The 25,450-nt window shown below is 41.2% G+C and overlaps 1 protein-coding gene across 1 annotated transcript in view; it reads right to left on the bottom strand.

Moving 5' to 3' along the window:
- Positions 1–11,714, bottom strand: part of LYPD6B (LY6/PLAUR domain containing 6B) — a 34,780-nt gene extending 23,066 nt beyond the window's left edge. The window contains exon 1 of the mRNA XM_067549896.1: positions 11,681–11,714. The gene's annotated coding sequence lies outside the window, so the exon portion shown is untranslated. The remainder of the gene's footprint in view (positions 1–11,680) is intronic.
- Between the last annotated feature and the right edge of the window lie 13,736 nt (positions 11,715–25,450).

Consider the following 25,450-nt stretch of genomic DNA (forward strand, 5'->3'; position numbering starts at 1 on the left):
TATGCCATAACTGCAACTAGAAAATACAAATATTGCTCTGCTCCATTCCACTCTTAGAGTCAAATCTTCTAGCCAGGCGTGAGCACACAATTTCTACTCACAAAATTCCATGGGGACAATCTGGTGCTAAGCATTAGGTTTTGTACAATTTCTTATGCTCCTCCCTCACCATGAATATCCTACCTCCAGCCTACTGAGCTGAAGTTGTAGTTTATTCCAGAAAATACAAGAAACTTAATTAAACACTGCATATGCCAGCTGAAAGTGAGACCTGGCTTCCATCCTCTCTTGGTTTCTAGGCTCATTTGCTAGAGCGAATCATCCAAACACACATTCCCAGGGTTCACAAAGAATCAGAACATCCATCAAAGATACAGGGCACTTGAAGGTGCTCATTGTCAAAGCCAAACTAATATTTATTCTATTAGAGACACAAGAGGGGTGAAGAAATAGCTTTTATTGGACCAAATTCGGTTGGAGAGAGACAAGCTTTTGAGCTTATACAGAGCTCTTCTTACCCTCACCCACCTTGCCTCTCTATTATCTTGGGACCAAAACAGCTACACCACCACCGCAAACAACATTTATTTTACAGTATAGCTTTCACCCGTGATTCTCTTTTCTTTTAAAATCTGATGTGAAAGGCAGAACAGGCTGCACACGGCTGGGAGTCCGGAGCACCTGATTTCCAACCCCAGCTGTGCCAGTAATTCACATGTGAACTGCAGCAAGTCACTTCACTGCTTAGTCTCAGGTTCCTTTCCATGCCCCTGCCTGTGTTTGAAGAATACAAATCACCACACCTGGCACCCTTCCATTTTCCAGATATTAGAAACAGTCCCAGCCTTAATTTAGTACTTTGCATCATAGAAGGCTGCAGTAGAGTAGTGCTATCTAGCCTTTTGCCTGCACAGAACTGAGGTCAAATCCTGTTTTGATTACAAATCAAAGCGAGTTTGGGGGCTTTTTTCCTAATTTATCCATGTGCATGGCAAAATACATTGTACTGAGCATGACTGACATTTTCTGCTCAAACAGAGATCCACCAAATGGACTGCTTTTCTCAGTGCTATGTACACTCCTCTCCACGCTCAGAGGCTGTTTTTCTTTTTACAAAGTGGTCCCAATCAGGCAGAGAGGATTTCCCACCAGCAGTTCTCTGCATGCTTGCTCTGCTCAACCGTCACACATGTATCAGGAATGGTTGAGCCAAGTTCTCCTCTCAACCTCATGGACAGAGGCCCTGTCAGAGTTCCAGATCCCCTGTTGCATTCCTGGCCTAATGACAGGCAGAGGTTGAGAGGCCTAGCCATAGGTACAGAAGGAGCTGTACATATTACATTGCTTAGGGGCCTGCCAAAACTGGGTTTGGCACAGTCGAGAACAGACCCTCGTGCTAATGAGGATGCTATAAAATCATTGGAGGTTCCCTGAACATTTGTTCCACTGATAGAAATTTTTTCCATTATACAAAAAAAACCTCTCTCCTTTCCTACAAAGTGTATGCACCCTGAGAAATAGCTTGATTTTTGGAATTGTCTCCTCAATGGTAAGATGGAAAAATTCATTGCCTCTGCTTAAATTGGAATTCTTGAGTGAATTGGGAATACCAGCAATTTGAAGAGCAGTAGCCCTTTTCTTGTGAATAAATGCAGCCTCTACAAACCCTGCTGACAATGGCTAGATTTGTCTGCCAAGATATAGTAACAGTAACTTTAAGGCTTGTGCAAGTTAGAGCTGTGAACATTTGGCAGTATCAGTCTTTAAGGACTTCTCTTCATCCCAATTAACACATGTTCACAGCCTCTGAATTTAAGTTTGGGATTTAAATAAATAATGAGCTGAAAACCACTAAATTTTACATACTTCTGAGATGAAATCATTGAGTTTTCATCATTTCAACTACAGATGGTCTGAATTGAAATATCAGCTCCAAACATACATCAAATTTGGGGGAAGGTGGGGTTTACAGATGAACCTAGAACCAAATTTCACTGTTTGACCATGTCTCTAGTTTTACAACAAAACCATATATTAGTCCAGCCTTGAAAGTTAAGCAAAGATATTACCACCTTTACACTATCCTGGGCCTTGTTTCTTGTTAGTAATGGAACCCAAACCAGGCATGCTCTTCAAGGATGGAACCTTTGGTTCTAGTGAGGTCTCACCTCCTATAATACTTGTCTTCTCTCCCACCCTGCCTTCATTCCAGATTAAACATTAAAAAGCAGCTGAGATAATCCTTGTTATTACACTGAACTAAAAAGTCTCTTGAAAAATGGGCTGCCTGTTTAAACTGCAGAAAACAAAAAATAACTTCTTTGAATACTTCTAAAGAATTATTGCCTACCACCAGTGACTTCATTAATCAAGTTGGTTTCACAAGTGTAATGGTGTGTAACCAGAATCTGCTACTATAGAGCTTCCTGAATCAAAGTGCAGGAACAACTAGTGAAGTTTAGCAAAATCTGGCATTTCTTATACTCAGAAACTAAAGAGAATGCAATACCTCCACTAGTTTTTAACTTCCTATTTTTTTATTAAAAGGTAAATATAACTACTTACAGTACAAGGCACTCTTTTACATAAGGCATAAGCGCATTAGGTGTACAAAAGAATACACTGTGTTGCTGGTTATGGGTTACTTTGAATTCAGACCATCATAAAAGCTATAAGAGTTATTTGTTTTTAATCAATTCTTTCCTCTTGCTCCAACTTTCCTTAGATAGTTGTGTTCAGTTACTGCAATACAGGCAGTAAATCTTTCAGTTTCTCTTAATTATTTGCTTTTATTCTTGAACAACATTTTCATCTCAATTCACAGAAGTTGATTTAATGTATATTAATGTTTTTGTCAAACACAGGTTCTCTAGAGATTTGCACTATACATTTTCTATTTATCCGCAAATATCCGTCAAATCCTCCAAGACCAAGAGTGACCCTAGCACTCAAACAATGCAAGACTCCTAAACACCCACTTTCTAAAAATAAAAGGCAGACGCACTCCAGGACTGTTAGTTTTTGACAGTTCCGAACCATTTTACCAATCCATTGTACTGCAGCTAAATTACAGAAGGTTTTCCTCACCACCATTGCTTTTCTTTTGTTCCATAGGGCGAGGATACTCAGCACAGCTTGGAATTCCTGTATTCAAACCACCTAGGATGATCGTTGTTAAGAGATTGCTCTACATTTGTATCTCTCTCTATATATATAGTTAATAAATAAAATGCCAGTAGATGATGCTCAGGAATATTTAGCATAGCTCCTGGGTTTTGTAGGACCACTAAAACTACTTGTTCTTCTGCACTGTTAAAGGCTTCCTCTGTGAAGCGTTCTACATCAGCAGATAACTTAAATTTATAGTGTCAATCAATATACAGAGAGCGACATTAACAAACAGCATTTACTGCATGATATTTGACTCAGCTAGTTAACATAGCAAATACTGCAGATACATTGCTAAATTTACCAACCACAGATATTAAATGCTAACTGCTTTTTAATGTAAGCTCTTTGGGTTAGGAATCACTTTTCCTGTGAGTGCATGTATTAGTTCCTAGCACAATGAGGCCCCATCTGATGGGGGCTTTGAGTTGCTGAAGCAGTACAAATGATAAATTACAATAATGCCACCCACTGCATGGTAGATTACCACACATCGTATAACAAAGAGCATATACACACATTGTATAGCTATTTCTTATTAGGGGGTCACGTTAGACTGAGGCCTTAGATCATGGGTATTTTTTGGTAACTTAAACCACCAAGTTTCTCTTTCTAAAAGGCATGGTCATGAGGGGGACAGGCTCACAGTAGTTAACCCTTAATCAGCTCAACTAGACAGCTATAGCAGAGTTTTAAAATCCATGGCTGACTGTTTTAAAATCATCATTTCATATGATGTGGCTGGGAAGGGTCATGTTGGAAAATGCTTGTTGTCTGTGCCAAACTATTCTGGGAATATTGCTACACCTCATTCTACAGCTGGGTTAGATTTCATAGCTGTAAAATTCCAGACTTGAGACTTGTAAAAGGAAATATTTCAATTTAGCAAAGCTTACAGAGATGGAAATCGCAGCCTCCTTTGGAAGGATAAGAGCAAGGGCCATGAAAATGTGAAGACAGGCCCAGCACTCGGAAGATTTGTTGCCACCCACAAGCCCGTAATTGAGTGCTATATAATGCCTTTTACTAGACTAGCTTTCAGGATTTCAAAACTTTCCATCCTTGTAGGGTACAGCTGCAACACAATCACCACGTCCTAATGTGTCAAGGACCATGCTCAAAAGAAAAGCTACTGCTTGTCAAATGGCCAAATTAAGAACCTGTCCATGCAGTAGCCTTCATACTCTCCATATTGTCATTTCTATACCCAGAACATTACCTATGTGCTGTACATATCTGTGTATTGAGATGATCCCCTTTCAGCTTTAGTCTACATGAATTTTTCACTCTTTAGGATATAATAAATTTGTGTCCTGGGAGCTTTCTTCCTCTCAGTGTTATGTCATGTCTTCAAGTTGGAAAGCAAAACTTCTAGTGTTCAAATATATAGTGTAGCCCATAGGACTATCCTGCTTGCTTGCATATATATCTTAATGAATTTAATTGCTTGTTTTATTATAATAGGTTTATAGATTTGTGTAAGAGTATTGGCTGTAACACAAGAAACCTACAGGCCACACCCTGTATGATAAGCTAAGACAAGTTAGCATATATATGTTCAGGACCTTTAGCCTAAACAAGTGATGATGAACTAAAGCATAAAGTATATGTTTATAACCTTTATCCAAGATAAGGCAGGATGAATTAAGATGGGGGCTACCTCAGTATGTCCTGGGTAGACTTAACAGGTACATCACGAAGAACATGGCTAGGCCAGAAATAACAGAGGTGAGAATGAGCTAATTGTCATTAATACGCACGAACATGTCAGCCTATAGAATAAATGAACCCTGATATTGTGGGTGAGGAAGTTAAGTTTGGACATGGAAGGAGGGCACATAGTGCTCAGCCTATAAGAGGGGCAATCCACCATGTTAAGTTGGTCCTAGCTACAGAATTCTTTTTAGTTCTAGTTCGATCTACAGTCCATGTCTTCTATAGTCTTATAGCTCCTATATTCTTAGTCTTAGTTTTATAGTTCTCAGTTCTTAAATTAGTTAGATGAGTCAAACTCTAAGTTAGACCTTATAGTCTTTCTATAGCTCTTAGACCTCTAGCATCTCTTAAGCTCTCCGCCTTCCACTCGAGAATTGAGGAACCTGGACATCAGCATACAAGAGGCGAGGCTGGTCCTTTTTTCTTACCAGCAGGTTATCAAGGAAGGGTGTGAATATATTAATCTAAAAAGCTTTAGTATATAATACCACATGTATCTCTAGAACAAGATTATTGCCTTTGTAATCCTGATTGATTATTATCCATTTGATTATTATTCTATTTTATCTCAATACAATTCTTTAAGGCTATATTTTGTTTTCAGTGTGAGTGTCCTTATACATCCTGAGGGTCCTTGAGAAACTCCTTGCAAAAGCCTGATTCTGGGATAAGAACTTTATGATCTTCCTATCAGATTAATTGGTGAGCCTATGACCCCTATTCTATAAACAATAATATTGAGCACCTAAAATCAGGCAACAAAAGATTTTAACTCTCTCTCTCTGTTAAAAAACAAAACAAAAAAAACAAAAAAACAAAACAAATTGGCAGCTGAACTGATGAATTCAGGGACCCAGCACTTTTTCAGCTCTTGCTTTTTGGGGCCTCACTGAGTTTTATGAAGCTTGTATCACAAACACCTTTACTCCTATAAGAATAGAGAAATTGGGGCATACTTTGCAGAGCATGTAACAGAGAATATGAAATATACATGAGCAATAAGCATCACAGACAGTGCAAATTGGTATAGAGGATGACACTCTGCTTCTCTGAGAGGCTGATAAACACATTAGCACAAAGAGATTGAGTGCATGACCTAACCCCTAAGTAAAGCAATGGACATGTGAATTAGCATTTAATCACTAACTTTTGCAGAAGGAAGCATGTATTCTACCTTCAGTAAACTAATTTGTTAATGTGATGCAGGCCATCACAAAAACAGAACAATCTTTAAACTTCTTAAGAAGAGATAGCGAAAGGTGAAGGATGTCTGGATCTCAATCAGAAGCTTCAGTCAAAAGGACACAGGCAAAGATGTCCTTTTCCCAGAAGGTATGTTGCAAAGGGCTGCGGCCAGGCAAACACTCTACCCACTCACCCTGGAAGAGATGAAAGATTCTAAACATCAGTTCTATCAGCTGTAGAAATCATATCCATGCACTAGTGAAGGGAGTTTCCTTCTTCAAATCAGTGTAGTGCTGTTCACCAGAGGATCACTTCTTTGGGACTTTAGTTAGGATAAACGTCTGGAAGCTGTAGTTGCCCCTTGTCTGCCAGTGTTCTAACACCACTCGTTATGTTAAACAGGAGACACAGAATTGATTGTTAAGTACCTGATGAGCACTTTATGTTTTTGTGTGATCACACATGAATGGTATCAAGTTATGGTTTTTTAAGATCCAGTGAGTTTTAGAATTAAGTGTCAGAACAACCCCTGATTTTATTCAATATTTCTCCAGCTTTGACATTCTCCCAGCACAATGTTATTTAAAAATTTAAAAACTGCTGTATTTCCTCCAGAAGTCCTGCCAGCTGCTCCTTAGGCATAAATTATCTCTAACATTTGAATATTCCTGACAGAGCAGAGACAGACTTGCAATTCTGAAACAGCCAAATGCCTGGAATAGCAAGAGAAATTCATGTCATTGGTTGAGATGATAACAAACTAAACAATAAGATGAATAGCTTATTATAACCTGACTCAGAAAAAGACACTGATAGAATATCTGCCCAAAAGGCAATAAAGTGTTTCTTTTATTTTGTGTGTGAAAATTGCAGAAAATACAGTAAGGATGCCTCGGAGTGGTGGGAATTGCTTAATATACAGTTTACTTGTGATGCACAGGATTAAAGAGCTGGCAGGATTCCTTTCCTTTTAACCCCCACATACCTCACCCCTCACCTATAAATCAAGAGCAACTCTTGATTTAGTCCTAAATGGAGCACAGAATCTGGTCCAAAAGGTGAATATAGCTCAATCTCTCAGTAACAGCGACCAGAATATAATTAATTTTAACATAATTGTAGGGGGGGAAATGCCGAAGAAACTCACCATAGTAGCATTTAACTTCAAAAAGGAGAGTGAGCGAAAGTAGGGAGCTAGTTAAATGGAAATTGAAAGGAACAATCACAAGAGTGAAATGCCTATAAACTGCATGGAAATTATTTAAAAACACCATAATAGTCACTAAATATGTATCCCAAATAAAAAAACAACATTAAGAGGACCAAAAAACAACACCATGGATAAACAGAAGAGTAAAAGAGGTAATTAGAGGGAAAAGGGCATCTGTTAAAAACTGGAAGTCAAATGCTAGTGAGGAAATTCTGGACAGTCAAGTGTAAATCAGGCATGCCAATAAAAAAAAATTGAAGAGCAACCAGCTGAGGACACAAAAACTAATATCAAATTTGCTTTAAGTACATCAGAAGCAGGAAACCTGACTAGCAGTCCAGTGGGGCCACTGGATAATCAGATGCTATAGCATCACTAATAGAAGACAAGGCCATGGCGGAGAACCTAAATTAATTCTTTGCACTGATCTTCACAGCACAGGATATTGGGGAGATCCCCACACCTAAGCCATTCTTTTTAGGTGACAAATCTGACGAACTGTCCCAGACTGCAGTGTCAATAGAGATTATTTTGGAACAAACTGATAAATTTAACAGGAATAAATCACCAGGACCCAATAGTATTCACTCAAGAGTTCTGAAGGAACTCAAATACGAAATTGCAGAACTGCTAACTGTGTATATAACCTACTGCTTAAATCAGCCTCTGTATTAGATGACTGGAGGGCAGCTAATGTGATGCCTATTTTTAAAAAGGACTCCTGAGGCAATCCTGGCAATTACAGGCCAGTAAGCCTAATTTCAGTATCAGGCAAATTGGTTGAAAGTTAATAAAGAACAAAATTATCAGACACATAAATAAATACAAGAGGGTGGAGAAAAGTGAACATGGCTTTTGTAAAGGGAAATCATGCCTCATCAATTATTAGAATTCTTTGAGGGTGTCATCAAGCATGTAGACAAGGGCAATCCAGTTGATAAAGTGTACTTGGACTTTCAGGGTCCCTCACTAAAGGCTCTTAAGCAATTAAGCAGTCATGGGATAAGAGGGAAGGTCCTCTTATGCATCAATAACTGGTTAAAAGATAGGAAATGAAGGATAGGAGTAAATGGTTGGTTTTCATAAGGGAGAGAGGTAAATAACAGGGTCCTCCAAGGATCTGTACTTGGATGTACTTGGATCTGTAAATGATCTAGAAAACGGGGTGAACAGTGAGGTAGCAAAATTTGCAGATGATAATTATCTTGAGTAGTTTTGTAAGTCCAAAACTGACTGCAAAGCGTTATAGAGGGATCTCACTAAACTGGATGACAGGGCAATGACATAGCAGATGATATTCAGTGTTGATAAATGCAAAGTGATGCACATTGAAAAACATAGTCCCAACTATATATACAAAGTTACAGGTCTAAATTAGCTGTTACCAGTCAAGAAAGATACTGAAGCCACCACGGACATTTCTCTGAAAACATTCACTCAATGTGCAGCGGCAGCCAAAAAAGCTAACAATGTTAGGAACCATTAGGAAAGGAATAGATAATAAGAACAGAAAATACCATAATGCCAGTATATAAATCATGCCCAAACCCTGAATATTCATGCAGTTCTGGTTGCCCCATTTAAAAAAAGAGACATTTGAATTGGAAAAGGTACAGAGAAGGGTAACAAAAAAGGATTAGGGGTATGGAACAGCTTCTATATAAGGAGAGATTAAAAAGACGGACTGTTCATTTTAGAAAAGAGATAGTTAAGGGGGAATATGATAAGGGTTCATAAAAACATGAATGGTTGGAAAAAGTGAATAAGTATTATTTACCCCTTCACATAACACAAGAACTGATGAACATAATAGGCAGCAGATTTAAAACAAACAAAAGGAAGTACTTCACACAACGGACAGTCAACCTGTGGGGCCTGCTGCTATGGGATGCTGTGAAGGCCAAAAGTCTAACTGGATTAAACAAAGAATTAGGTAAATTCATGATAGGTTCATTAGTGGTTATTAGCCAAGACTGGTCAGGGATGCAACAACATTCTTCATGTGTCCCTAAACCTCTGACTGCCAGAAGCTGGGACTGAACAACAGGGGGTGGATCACTTGAAACTGCCCTGTTCCATTCATTCTCTCTGAAGCATCTGGCACTGCCCTCTGTCAGGACAGGACACTGGGCTAGACGGACCATTGGTCTGATCCAGTATGACTGTTCTGATGTTCTTACTCAAAAGAAAACCACCACCAATAAAAAAAAAATCTTCTCTTAAAGCGATGGGAAATAATTAGATCTCTGTCACCTTCGGGTAATTTTGAACGGACTACTTAAAAGCTGCTGTTTTATTTTAAGATGTGATACTGGTTACTGCTTTTGAAATCCCGTATTTTCAGATTAATGATGAATTTCTGATGTAATATCAAAATTTATGAACTGGTTGGGGTCAATGAAAATACAATGGTTGCAAAGTTAAGACACAGAAGCTCAAACTATCCCTTTTACCTAACTCAGAACCTCCCCACTAAACCGTGACATCACAACCCCACCCCTCGGACACACATGCACAGCATCACATACCCATTGGAACAAACAAATCGTTTCACTACCCAAAGTGAAAGTTTACCTGCAAGTTCAGAAACAATTTCATATGTACTCCATGCACACAGATACTTACACATTGTGTGTGTTTCAAAATAGGTGCACAATTCAGTATAAAAGAGTGAATAAATGTTTATTCCCGCTGTTCCTCCTTACTCTCTTCATGATCAGCATGTACACCAATTCCAAACTCTATAAGACACCATTTGAAAATGCTATCTTCCTACATGAACACAGATGAAAACTTACCTTACTGCTATTCCACTCTAAACAGGAGGTAATTCATTAGGGGAAAAAAGAAATCCTATTCCTTTTGTGTGTAAAAGCTCTCATTCAAACTATTCACAATCAAAGCTACCGCGTGCTTTTCATAACGATACCCAAAACTTTGCACAAATTCTTTGTATGACCTTGGATGTATTTTAGGAAGATATGGTACTATCAAATTAGCAATAGAATAAATGGGACATAAAGGCAAAAGAAAAACATTGGTAAGCAATATACTAGGATCTCTGAATGCAAGAGCTATCCCTTGTACATGGAGACTTTGGTGATACTCCCACATCAAGAGAGTTTTACAACCTCTAAAACACAAGGCATACAGATTCTCTTCATTGTTCACAAGCAATTATACAGTACATGCAAAGAGAGGAACTGTCAGGAAACAAGGAAGTGAAACTATTTCATCAACAAAAGACTGCATTCAGATTAATTTATATAGAGGAAAATTAGACTATAAAAGACAGATCTCCTCAATGGTCTTTAAGTTTGGAAATCAGTATTCCACGGCATTAAAGCCAGTTTTCATTTGAAAAAATAAACTTAAGGACTTTATCTGTAGGGATTTTACACTTCATTTAAAAAAAATGTGTAGCTTGGGGAACTGGAAATGAAACAGGTCATTTTACCTCTAGGACACCAATTCAAATCCACACATTAATTACTTGCTGAAGGCAGCATCAAAAGCCAGGGTACTGCCTAATGGATTTTTACACCATAATCAATATCTTATGTTTAAAATCTAGACTCCAGCCTCAGATCATTGAAAGGGACATAGGTGGGTGATCGAATGAGAATGAATAGATCTACTCACCTGACTAGAGGAAGAGATGTACATGCTTATCTACAAAAACTCCATAAGAGCAGATAAGATAAAATATTTGTGGAAATAGTGTAGAGAACAATCATGCACTGTAGCAAGTGGGCTTATTGGGGGGGTGGGGGGGGGGGGGAATAGACTAGATGACCCTATACGTCATTTACAGAATTAATCACCTATGATCTATGTTGTTTTAACCACCACATGAAAAAAAAAAAAAAACATGTAAGTCCATAATCTGCATTCAAAGCAATTAATGTTAAGAGTATTCAACTTCTGTGTTGGGGAATTTTTCAAAGAGAAGCAGGTCTCCTTACACCTTTCCTGAAGAGGCCTTCAAGCTTAGAAGGGCCATCACATTTACATGTAGACCCTAAAATGTAATGCCAGGCATTCCTATAAATGTATTTGGACAACTTTTGTTACCAAGTCTCATGACTGTATTGCGAGTCTTGAGAGATTTGGCATTTCTTTTCAGGTTTCTAGGGCCCATGGTCATGAAGAAAAGCTGAATAAACATGAAGCGGAAAAGCTCAAAAATCAGAAGGCAAATAAAAAGACACTACACAGTTTTTAAATCCTATGAATCTCCTGATTTTGTGGACCTGACTCAATTTTTGAGCCCTTGGGATTGGCAATACTGCTATATATCTTCCAGAACTATTTTCTTCAAGTATATTTCAAGACATCTTCAATTTATTTTTCATTGGGTGAAATAATAATAAAAGTTCTTAGGAAGTTTTTCTATCTTACTTTTTATGTGAAAATAAGAACAGCTATTTTCAAGTATCCAAGAGGTCTCCACTGTTCTGCTCTTGACTGTTCCCATAAGGAGATAACGATTCACACTGTGCTGCAGGGTAGCAGTTTTGAAATTCTCTTCTTTCTTTGCAAACAAATTCCGGTATACACACTGTGCTCAACATCATGGACGTGCTAGCTACTGGCCCTATAATTGGAAACAATTATTAAAAATGTTAGGCGACTATTTGGCCTCCACTTCTACTCAGCTGCTGCTTTATCTAATTTCTGCTAATGATATTCCCAATTTCCATGTTTTAACATATGCATTTCCTAATGGGCTCCTAAAGAAAACACATATTAGAGCCTGGAAATGGACTCTCCAAACAGAGGATAACCATATATGTTGTATGAGCTGCACTATATCGTGCAAAATGTGAAAATGAATGTTAATCAGTCCTTCCTCATATGGACAATCCTGCCAACATCAAAAGATTGCTCACATGAGCAAGAGTAGCTGAATCATAGTTTGCTATTACCTGTTATTTTAAAGTGGATTATCTAAAAAGTGACAACAGAACTTTACCATCTACTGTATGACTTTGTAACTGTGTGTAAATATATAGTAAAATTGTTCACAAAACATTCAGAGTTTCTAAGCCAAGTGTCAGCCAGGAGAAAATGTTTATGGTTATGCTGCAATATTCATTCTTGAACACAGGGAGCAGTACATATAGGATATATTGACAGATTCTTAATTATTAGTGTCCTGAAAAAATATAGCTTAACAAAAGAGTCAGGGGAAAACCCAATATGGACTGAATCAGTAAAATAATTAGACAATAAAATTCATAAGCAGAAGGTCTAGGACTTTGCTCAGAATGTGAAAAAATGTGCTGAATCAGCAAATATCTTTGATTATTTTTAAGCATAAACTGACAAATTCTGTGGCATAAATTTACACAGCAGATGCAGATAACTGTCTTCATATCACCATGCAAATGCATAGGAAGCAATTATGTTTATTACAGGAGAAAAGAAGCTCAGCAGCCTTTTGAAATAATCTCCACTTATCTGTCATGTATGGACTTGAGCGATTCAAAAGCAACAGAAAAAGCATTAGCACCACCCTTAAAACCTGGAACATGCTTATCCTAAACCAAATACTCTGCTGCATTGAATGCTATGGTATAGGGTTGGTCCATTCCATAAACTAAGTTAACATATGAACTGAAGAACATGTACAATGTCATGACATAATTAACAGGCTAAGTAGCTTTTAAGATATATGTATATTCTAATGCAGTTTCTATAATAATTGTATTTGGGTAGAGTAAAGACATCCACTGGACAGCTGATTATTGATAACTGACATGGTAGCCTATGCAAAGAAAAGGAAGGAACAAGGTCGATGGTACACCACGAGATGGACCGATGAGAGACGGTCCAAGTTTTTAGAATAGTGTTCTATCGATTGCAAATGAAGTAGAGCATTGCTGCAAGATGATGAAAAGAAAAGCAGACAATGTGTGCAGCAGTTGCTTCGATGGGAATAGGGCAGAATCAAAATGATGCTTAATGGGGCAGACCTTTGCCCAGCAGTGGTCTGAAAATAGGAGGTTCCTTACAAGTAACTGGAGGTTCTTCAAGATGTATGGCCCCGATCTGTATTCCACTGAAGGTTTATGCATGTGCCACATGTGCCCAGAGTCGGAGAATTTGAAAGTAGTGTCCATTGGTACGTGCATGCACCCTGGCTCAGATCGTGCTTCCATCTGTTCCGACAGGTAAATGATCCCCCAGAGTCAATAATGAATCGATTGGAAATAAATGAGTTTAATTATAAACACAGGAGTAATATAGGTTTAACTAGTTATAAAAGGACATAAAAACAATTAAGCACAAAACATAAACTGATATAAGAAAGTATTAAACAGGACTAGTTATAAAAGGACATAAAAACAATTAAGCACAAAACAAACTGATATAAGAAAGTATTAAACAGGCAACTAACTATAAAGACCTAAACTAATATTAAGCAGACAGTGGTTCCCTGACCAGGAATCAAACCCCAGTCTCCCACATGGCAGACAGGACACTTACCACTATGCTACACAGACAGCTAGCTGCTGGTAGGAAACAGAAAGGGGTTACACTTGGTTGTAGGAAACAGAAAGGGGTTACACAAACTGTTAACTGAAAAGCACCGAGGCAGAAGCAGTTAACTACACGAGGGAATGCTTTCACATAGAGATTTCACAGACAATGAGTTAATCACAGGGCACAGAAAGGGGGGTCACACGGGCAGTTAACTGCAGTTAACTGCAAGGGGCAAACGGGGTTTAAAACAGAGACTAAAAGAGAGAGAGGGTTAGCAATGGGGGGGGGCGGCTGCTTTCAGGGCAGGTTTAGAGGGTTAGCAATGGGGGGGGGGCAGCTTCTGCTTTCAGAGCAGGTTTAAAACAGAAACTAAAAGAGAGAGAGGGTTAGGATCTCACCAGTCCCAGCAGGAAGAGTTGCAACATGACACCCTGAAGCAAAAACTGCAACACAGAGCAGGCTTACACGTTCAGGCTCGGAGTCCAGAGTGGGAGAGGGAAAAAACAGGGCAGCTGGTGGGTCTAGCAGACTGAGAGTTCTCTCTCTGGAGCCTGGGGCGTGCCCCGGCTTTATACTAATCGCTTCAGGTGGCCAAGGTTACTCCTGATTGGAGGGGAGACATTTGAATCAGGGCAAACCTTTGGCTGGGAGGTGAGCCGACCGTTAGGGTGGCTGTGCTTTTAGTCAGGTAGACAGCTGCTCCCAGTCACCTGGTCAGTTTCAGGAGGAGCGAGGAAATTGCCTAATAAGGTCAGTTTCAGCAGGAGTGAGCTAATGGCCTAATAAGGTCAGGTCGAGGTTTTACTGATGCACCAGGTGGGTAGGTGGGGGCGAGAGGTGGACATATCAGGTACTGCGTTGCAACACCATCCAAGGCGATAAAGGGCAGGGCAGACTGATTGCGTCTCCAGTTCTTCTGCACCATGAATCAGGCAGATGCGTAATAGAGGGGAACGAGAGTGGGAAGAGGAATACAGATGGGGATCTTCAAAATGTATGGTCTCTCAGTTACAGGTAACCAATCTCCTCTTCTTCGAGTGATGGTCTCTAGTATATTCCACTGAGGATGATTAACAAGCAGTATATAAGTCGGAGAAAGGTACAAGGATGAAGATGGAATTGTCATGCGGAAATCTGCCACACCGAAGGAGGCATCCACCTCCAAGTCCTGTACTAAGGTGTAGTGCATTGCAAAGGTGTGTACAGGACACCACATGGAGGAAAGCCATGATAGAAGTCTGGGTTCTCTTGGAACGAGCGCACATCCCATTGAGGAGAGGCAGGACAGATAGTTGATAGCAAAGTTTAACACAACTCAAAATCCATTTAGAGATTCTCTGGGTGGAGATGGCCTGTCCCCTGAGTCTTTCTGCTACTGCAACAAACAATCTGGGGGACTTGCTGATGAGTTGCATTCTCTGTAGGTAGAAGGCTAAAGCTCGTCAAATGTCTAAGGAGTGGAGTCGGCGTTCCTCTGCATATGCATGTGGTTTCAGGAAGAAAACGGGTAAGGGAACAGATTGATTGATGTGAAACTGGGAGATTATCTTTGGTAAAAATTTGGGTTGCAGGCACAGAGAGACTATCTGTGGAAAATTGTGAAAGACAGGTCCTCCATCATAGCTCTGAGTTTGCCGACCCTTCTTGCAGAAGGGATTTCAACAAGGAAGTTGACTTTCAAGGAAAGGAGGGACATAAAGCATGATGGCAGCGATTCAAAGGGTGGTTTTGTTAGCATGGATAGAACTAGGTTCAGGTCCCATTGCGGAGCAATGGGTTGGACGGGTGTGAAGGTTCTGATGATGCCCTTCCAAAACCTAGCAGTAGCAAGTGTATAAAGACAGAATGATTTTCCATAGGGCAGGTAGAATGTGCTAACTGCCACCAGGTAGACTTTCAGAGAGTTGATGGCAAGATCCGAGGCCCTCAAGGATAGAAGGTAGTCCAAGAGGAGGGGGATGCCTCCTGATTCTGATGAAACTCCATTTGGTTTGGCTCAGGAGGTGACACATTTCCACTTGGCCTGATAACAGTGTCTAGTGGATTCTTTCCTGCAGCTGGAGAGGATATCTTGCATGGATGAAAAACAGGTCCATTCTAAAGCAGATGCCCATCCAAATCCCACACTTAGAGATGGAGCACCAATGGATTGAGATGTCTGATGTCATTGTTGCACTGTGTCAGCAGATTGGGGAAGGTGGGGATAGGAATTAGTGGACAGATTGACACACGAAGCAGATTGGAAAAACAGAATTGTCTGGGCCAGCAGGGGACTATCTCTCTGTCTCATCAGAACTGGTGGAGTACCGGAGGCAGGAGCAATAGGAAAGGGAAGGCATAGTTGATTTGGTCTGACCAAGACCTCCCCTGGAGCAGTACGTGGTGCATCTGCTGCTTATATGGGAGGTGAAGAAGTCTCTGGTCAGAATCCTCCACTGAGTGAAGCTGTTGTGAACTAATGAATCATGGAGTTCCCACTCATGGTCGATCACAAAATGTCTGCTGAGCAAGTCCATGAGCACATTCTATGTCTCCAGAAGATAGGGGACAAGAGGATCTGGTGAGTGATGCACCAATTCCAGAGACTGACTGCTTCTGTGCATAAAGCAGTCGATCTTGTGCCTGATTGTTGATGTAAAAGACAATGATGGTATCATTTGACACAATGAGAACATGATGGGAACGGATGAAGGGGAGAAAAGATTGATAATTTCCTTACAGCTTGAAGTTCCAAGATATTGATGTGCATCCTGGTTTCTCGAGGAAACCATGTCCCCCATGTCATGTAATCATCCATATGTGCTCCGCAGCCAAGGAGGGATGCATCAGTGATGATCATCTTGTCTGGGGAGGAGGGGAGGAAGAAAACCCTTATGCATACATGACATAGGTCTACCTACCACTTCTGGGTGACAATATGCTGGCGGGGACTGTCAGCATGAGGACCACGGTGCGATGTCTTGGTGAGTAAACTGTGTTGAGCCACATCCGGAAGCAGCGAAAGTTGAATTGAGTGAAGGTGTTCACATATGTACATGGAGCCATGTGGCCAAGGAGGGACAGGCAAGTCCTGGCTGGTACATGAGGATTGTTAACAATGTGAGTTATGATTTCTCACACTGTCTGGAACCTGCCCCTCAGTGGGTAGGCCCATGCTGTGACTGAATTGATAGTGGCCCCTATAAAGTCCAGGGATTATGTATGATCTACGATTGATTTCTTGACATTGATGCTGACTCCCATGGACAAAATAAGGTTGAGTAACATGCAGATTGAAACTCAGGTTTTGTGCCTGGACAGTGCAGCTAGGAGCCAGTCACAAAGATATGGAAACATCAGGACCCCATAAAATCTAATATAGGCTGCTGCAATAGAGAAAATCTTGGTGAAGACTGTAAGGGTGATGGTTATTTCAAAGGGGAACACCCTGTACTGGAAATGATGGGTGTCGACTGTGAATCTCAGGAAGTGTCTGTGGGCCGGGTGGATATCCATGTGAAAATAAGTGTCCTGCATATCAAGAGCTGTAAACCACATGCCCCATTCTAGGGATGAAATAATAGCTGCCAACGTCACCATATGAAACTTGGGTTTGTGGATGAAGCGATTGAGATGATGGAGGTCCAGAATTGGCCTCCATCCGCCTTTCTTCTTGGGTATCAGGAAGTAAGTCAAATAGAACCCCATTCCCTGATATTGCAGGTGAACATGTTCTACCACTCCTCACAGTAGTTAGGAATTCACCTCCTTGGTGAGAATGCTGTCAAGAGAGTGGTTCCTGAGGAAAGATTGGGAGGGGATTTTTGGAGAAGGCAGTGTGATGAATTTGATCATATAGCCATGGTAGGTGACGTTCTGCATCCATTAGTACATTGTTATTGCATTCCAAGCTTGGGAAACGAGTGTTAAACAATTCCCAAAGGGGGTAGGGTGGCCTTCAGGTGGCAGGCAAGGTGGTTGGCATCTGCTGAGGTTGTCTCAGAAATATCTATTGGTCAGAGGTTGAAGCTGTGAAGTGGAAGCCTTTGAAGGGGGTCCCAGGAGGTGGGATCTCTGTGTTTTCTGTCGCTTCATTGGTGGCTCATAATATCTCTGAGGATAGAACTGGGAGGACCTGTAGTGTGTGGGTCGCAGGCAGTGGAACTTACATTTTGGGGCAAGAGTGTAGATGTCAGCCAGCGAAGGATGACTCTAGAGTTCTTGAGCGTATGTAAGGAATCATCCATCTTTTGATTAAAAAGATGGGATTCATCAAAGGGAAAGTCTTTGATAGTGCTTTGCACTTCCCAAGGGAAACCAGAAAAGTGGAGCCAAGATTCTCTATACATAGCTATGCCATAACCATACCCTGGAAGAGGTATCTGCTGCGTCCATAGCTGATTAGAGTGCTCTGCTGGCTACCAGCTTCCCTTCCTCAACGGGCATCTGAAAATGAGACAGGTCCTGTTGTTGGAGTCTATCAGCAAATTCCTCAAATGTGCTATAATTCAAGAAGTCTTATTTGGCTAGTGACATCTGACTGTTTGAAATCCTGAATTGGAGACTGGCTGAAGAAAAGAGCTTACTCCCCAAACACTTGCAGTAACATACTAGAGATTTTCTGCCCCTTTGGAAGTAGGCGTGCATGTGGCTGGGATGTGCCATGCCTCCTGGCAGGCTCAAAAATGGCATTCATTAATAGACAGTGCCACTCTAATTAATACCAAGGAATGGAGGATATCCCCCAAGACTCTGCACAGTAGCTCTTGGAACTGCCTAAAATCATCCGGAGGTGAAGGGGATGATGTAATTACTACTTCATGTGGGGAAGAGAAGGGAAATCTCTCTTGTTCCAGCAGCACCGTCGGAACCAAGCTAAGGGGTTCCTCCTCCATCCATGGATCCAGCACCTGCTAGAAGGGGCCCTCGATGGGGAGGTAGATGAAGGTACCTTCATGGATCAGGCTGGCTCTGAGGGAGGGAATTGGGACCAGGGTCCCCAGTACAGCCATTAGTTAGGATCCAAAGGATGCTGAGGGGATCCCCACAGCATGGGGTGCCAGTGGCTCTGTGGCAGTTGGAGCAGAGGATGTTGCCAAGACCGGGACAGCCTTTGTGAGAGCATTTAGAGGTGTTATGACATAGATGTTCCCTCTCTGGCATCTGATTCATCAGATGATGAGAAAACGGACTCCGGTTTCATTAGCGGTACTGTTGGGTTGGTGGAAGGGTGTAGATCGTTGGAGCAGGAGGTGAGGGGTCCCACAGTGGTGGCATATCACAAGGGGGGAGAAATAGCCTCCCTAGAGGTAGAATGGCCTGACAGATGGGGTGATCCAGGTTCTGTTAAGGTGAATATGTCTGGGGGCTCAAACACAGTTCTTGATCTCCCTTGTGTCAGAGATACCCTCTCGTAGTCAATGCTGGTGGTGGTGCTGAGGACTTCCCCAGAGCAGGCAGATCCCTCGTCTTATGGGGCATCAATGTTGGTGGTACCAGGGGGCCAGAGTTCAGAACCATCAAATCCCCCTGCTTGTGAGATTTCTTGTCGTGTCTATGGGACTTGCACTCAGTCTCCATGGTTTGGAACACGTGGAAGAAGTGTCCACTTTCTTCACTTTTGAGGAAGACTTATTCCCATACTTATTGGTATGCTTCCTTACCTCCCGACTAGGCCCCAGTATGGGGTCCACAGTGGTGGTACCGCCAGTGCCAGATTCCGATTTTGTAGTAGGAGGCATTCTCCACACGGTTTCAGGCCAATGTGCAGGGGGAATCCCCTAGCCTGAGTCAAAGTGGCAACTTCCATAAGATGCTTCCAGAGGTGGACAGCCCAGCCTTCTCGGGTACAGCTGGGGAAAGACTGGCAAGATATTGCACCTGGTTGCAATATGAGCTTCTCCCAAGCAGTAGAGGCTGCGTTGGTGTTCGTTGCTGACTAAGAAGGAGCATAGGTAGGATGCACAGAGTTTAAAGCCTGGAGTCCTGGGCATAGTCCAGTACCTGCGTGTGGGTATGGAGAAGAAGAAGGGGCGGGGAGACAAACCCCCAATCTATCTACACTAATCACTAAAAACTATGATAAACTACAATACAATTGTTAAAATTACTATAAAACCTCTAAAATTCTAAAAACTATTTACAACTACATATTTAAAGGTGCATCAGAGACGAGGACACTGGAAGTTCCAACCTGGACCATGCAGCGGTGAGAAGGAAAGGACGACACCTAGAATCCCCTTAATATTCCCTACTTCAGGTCTCCACCACCAGTCTCAAACCCTCAGTATCTGAACTATTTTCTACCTGAAGGGTATCAGTGTAGAACCCAAAGACACATCCCCTGCATAGCCACATGTTTTGCTAAACTGTTCAAAATGACTGCATTTTCAAATATCTAACTCATAATTTCCTAAATTATCCTGCATAGCTTTATGCACTGATAGCTTGTGTCATTGGTACAAAAGGATCCCACATCATCAGAAACATCTCAGACATATGATAATGCTGTCAAAAAGTAGCTTAGCAGGCCAACAGATTAATAACAGAATACATGGAATATAGCATGTGCCAGAAGGAAGAATCCTAGATTCATCACATCTGGTATCTTGCCTTCAGCAGTTAACACTTACGAGACGGAAGAGAAAATCTCACAAAACACACCTGGTTCAACTATGCAGTGCTATACACTGGGTCTGGTGAAAGAACATATCTTTCTTCAAAATAAAAGTTAATTTCTATTTTATATACGTATTTTTATAAAAAAACCAACTTTTAAAATTAATCAGTGTTATGCTATACAACGTCATACTGAAGTTACTATGTCATATTGAAACTAGCAGCTAGGATGCAGGTCAATACATAGTAAGAGTTCAGAGTATCTGGTTGTATGGCAATTACAACAGAGCACTGACATAAAATTAGTAAGATTATATAAAAAACAGCAAACTGGGCTGGGCAGCAAGCTACTGGCATCTAAATGTGCCAGCACACAAAACATCCTAATGCTTATCCCTTGCTCCTCAAGCCAACAGAGGCTAGAATCACTGTAGTGGCAGCATTAAATTCCTGGGTGGAACAGCGGGAGAGGAGAAAATAGTTTACCTCCATCAGGTCTGCCCAGCCAATACTCCAAGTATCTCTGATGTGCTCTGTGGATAATGTGAGGCAGCTTTCTGTATTGCAATAGTCTCTTTGAGGGGATGAGGCAACAATGAGATGGACATGAGGAGATCCCAGGCTCTTGTAACCCAAAAATGATTCAATGTGCTGGAATTTTAAGTGCAAAATCATTTTAAAGCTTAGAAAAATAATCTGAAAACACTTCCATCATCAGTGACCCTTAAACAATTCAATTCTACAAGCCCCAGCCACACTGAAACCCTGCTGACACACACAAAAGGTGACAGAAGAGCAGCTAACACTTAAACATCTAAGAGCTCTGTTAGTATGTGCGTGTTACTTCCTATACTTCACACACTGATGTGGACTGACTCTTTGATGTTTCACAGGTTTACAGCTTGGAAAGGACCACCAGGGTCAGTCAGTCTTGTAATTCCACTACCAAAAATTGTGCCTGCCTGTCTGATCTTTGATTTGCACTGTTTCCTGCAGCACTGAAAGAAGGAAACCTTTGCCTGTATTTTAAATTTCACTCAAGTATACAACTAGCAAAACTTGTCATAACAAATCTGTGGCCAACCACACACCCCAGCCATCAGCTATTCCATGAACACACAGCATTTGGGAATAGAACATAGCATAGTTTCCTCCAACACATAAGCCTCTACTGCTTGTGCTAGGAAGAATATCTGGTAGCTACCAGTTCCATCACTGCCACCAGTAAGGCGCAAAACATTCACATTTGTTTAGGATTTGTTTATTTAATTTATTTGATTTACTATGTAAATTGCACCCAATTATCCATCCTAAGGATTAAAATACTCTGGATCTACCAGGTAAGCAAGGGAAGCAAATTCTTAAATCGAGAGCACCCAGCTCAGGAAACCACAGCCTATTTCCAAAGAGCCCTATCAAAATAGGACAGCCAGCGGAGTCACACCAATCAATACTATCACAAAAGCAAGGTAGATAGCATTTTTTACTGGGGGAAAGTGTGTTCAGTGAGAGGTAACAGGACCTTCTTAACTACCAACATATCTATACTGTGTAACTATGGCCTATGCATGTAGACTTTGCTCTATACAACAGATGATTTTCATATACAAATTAACTTGCATCAATATTGCAAATTCCGTATCCTTATATTCTGAGAAAGCAACTTCTGCTTGAATGCAATTAAGTATGCTACATGGGACCAAGGAATTCTCCTTCTCCAGATACAGTGTAAACACTAACAGCCATGGGAAGATAAGCTTCTCCATCCACTGATGGTTGCTACAGTTATCCGAGAATGGTGTCACAAGTTAACACACCCAAATTAAGCAGGCCCAGCTGAGGAACACGATGCTGTTTTATTACAGCTTAAACCCTTGCTTTAGGGAATGAAGCTGTAAAGCTGCTCAGCTGGAGAATGAAGATATTTGCTTGCAAGTAAAGCAGGTCAATCCATCCACAATAAGAGATAACAAGAGATAAAGTGAGGTTAAGGACCTGCTAATCTGCACTGAGAACAGCTCACATGAAGCAATCTAAACAATAAATAACTAGGGACAGGAAAATTAATGTGATAAAGGTGCTGGAACGAAAGAAGAGCAACACTTTTAAACTCACTCAAGAAAATTGACTGATGTACCAGTCTTTGCATAACATGCTCTGAAGACAGATCAGAGACAAATTATAAATTCAAGGGCTAAAGTGGCCTACAAGATAAATCACTGGCCATTTACCTGAAGATCTAGAAATGAAGGATGGTCCAATAATTAGGGCATTAACTAAAGAGTATATCTACACTTTGAGTTGGGGGCGTGATTGCCAGCTGGAAGGGACATACCCACACTATCTCAGATTGAGGTAGTGAGCTACAAATAGAGTGGGGATGTAGCAGCGCGAGTGGCAGGAGGGGCTAGCTACCCTACGTACACACCTGTCTGAGATGACATAAATTCAGCGTGGCCAGTCCCTCCTGCTACCACCATGCTCTTTTAGCTCACTATCTTAATCAGAACTAGCACAGGTATGTCTCCTCACGCTGGCAATCACATTGCCGGCTCGAAGTGTTGACATTCCCTAAGATTGTGAGCTGCTCAGATACTATGGTAATAGGGACTACGTAAGTATTTAAAATGGATACATATAGATATGAGTTCAAATCCAGCACTAAGTCGCAAATGAAATATGATTAGCGGATTCCCCCTAATTCACAGTAAACATTAATCCACATCACAGATCCCAACAACAGTTTAGCAAAAAATGTTCTACTCTTGAAAGGAAGGAAATGGGGTTTTACAGGCCAGGGCTGAAGTGCATTGAAATATTGCCAAATCTTCCTGTTTTATCATGAATCTTGCAATATTTAGGTGTTTTTCTTAAATGCCCAGTTCCTGGACTCATGTAAGTACTCAGAATCTTAGGGCAATGGGGGTATTTTTATTTTTTATTTTGTTTAAAATTTCTAGCCCTCCTGGTTGTGCAGATAAGCTTGAAATGTGACCCCTAAAGGGGGTCAAAGGCCAGAAGGTGAATGCAAAGAGCTCAACATTTATTTTCAAACTCTTGTGATTTTCAAACCAGTCTGATGATTTTCTGGGGCCTGCCTTGTGATTTTTGATTGTTTGTGGCTGTAACATTGCACTGGCAGAGGTCTGAATCGAAGCCTGCATGGCAACCTCCCTCCTGGAGGCGTGGCTTTACATTCCTGGGAAGGAGAGAGAGAGAAGCTGCTCATATTTTAGACTTGCAAAAATAAAACTGTGTTGTCTTCTACAGAAACAGTAGATGTGAGATGTAGCTGCCCGTTGATGAACTACAGGACTCATTCACATCCAGAGCTTGGTCTCCGGCTAGTAAGGATTGAGAGTGTTGCATTTACAGTTATGGGGCAACCCAGGGATGATACCAATGGGTAGCAGGCATCCCTCCAAAATATTTCCCGCTACCCCCTCCACTGTACCAGCTGACCAGAGAAGTAGAATAGCAACCAAGCCAGTTTGTTCCCTTACTATAGTGAGAGATGTGATGGTGGAAGTGATTCATGAAATACAAGCAGGTAGTTCCTTACCTCAGAGAGCAGGGAGATTGATGCTGAAATGCAAAGTCTACAGGGACACACACCAATGGAAGTGAGATTCAAACCGATGACCCTCCTGTGTCCCTGTTTGCTTGGGGAATATATCCCTGAAGGCTATGTATCTGCAAAGGAGTTTCTCTCTCTGTCTCACTCACACACACACACTCTGCCCAGGCAGGCCAGACCCCAGGCCAGGTGAGCCCAGGCGCTGAAGGGTGCAGTGCATGGATCCTTTCCTTTTCAGGCCATATCTCACAGTAGGCTTGTGCTGTGGGCTGGCACAGCACTCCCCATCCCCACATGGGCATACATTCGTTCCTGAGGCATGGACTCAGACAGGAAGAGGAAACTAGCCTGGGAGTTGCAGCCCGGACTAGTCCAAAACAGCTAACCTGCAAGAGGGCCTGGCCTGGGCCTCCGCTTTTAGGCCCCCCCATTTCTGAACACAAGTCACTAAAAAAAATATTTTCAGAAATGTCAAGCAAGAGATCATTGACAATTTCAGAACTTTTCATCAAACAAAATGCATAAAAGAAAAGCAAGTACAACAAAATTCAACATGACTTACCCTCAACTTCAGAAATGGGCCTAATTTAGGAAAAAAATCAGCAGTACTACCTCTGACTCTTAGATAATAACAAAAGAAGATTGTATTGTAGAAGAATCAAAATTGGAACATTCATCAGTATGTTACCATGAACAGAAAGTGGAAGAGAACCCACCTGGTAATAAAGTAAACCCAGGGAATAAGATTCCACTAGGACCAAGTGATACTGTGCAAATTGTATCTGATGGCCCAAAACAATCACAGCTAAGGTCTTATCCTCAAAACAAAATACAAGAATGAGTGGAGGAGTTTCAAAAGAGAATGGTTTGGTTTACCATCCATGGGTTGAATATAACAAAATAATAAATGCAGCCTGCTGATTCCCATGCAGATTTTTTTCAACATTCATTGCTATAGAAAAATGCGTGTTGATTAGTAATGGGTTCAGCAACTTGACAAAAAGTTATGGAAGAGGATGCAGGATTCTGACTATGAAAAGTCAGTGAGCTCAGGGAACCCTAGCCAGAATGTAGAACACATGCCCACATCTAGAGGTTTGCTGATCCTAGCAATCTCCACTCCCCTCTCCCAGTCTGAGGTTTTGCGGTACATCTTTTTTTGCGTTACTTGGTGGCATTGTTTGTATCATCACTTCCCCTTCCCACATTTGATACAGTTTTCAACCTATCACAGATCTCCTTGCTACAAATGCCTGCACTCCAGGAATAGAGGAGCAAGGTGCCTTAGGGCTGACCTCCTATCAGAAGACCTCACTGAAACAGTGAAAAAACAGCAATAGAAATAATCCCAGCCAGTTTAATTATAAATAGCTTTGGGTTCCCACCCTCATCAAGCCTCTCAATTTATACCAAGCATGGCTCCAGGAATGAAAAGCAGCCTTGAACTGGAAGCCTTTGGAACAAGCTTCTAGCATGTGGAGTTTATGCAGTTATTCATGTTGAGTGTT

Source organism: Emydura macquarii, unplaced genomic scaffold (genome assembly GCF_026122565.2).
Source record: "Emydura macquarii macquarii isolate MOO-44397 ecotype Brisbane River unplaced genomic scaffold, CSIRO-AGI_Emac_v2 contig_1253, whole genome shotgun sequence".
Taxonomy (NCBI): domain Eukaryota; kingdom Metazoa; phylum Chordata; order Testudines; family Chelidae; genus Emydura; species Emydura macquarii.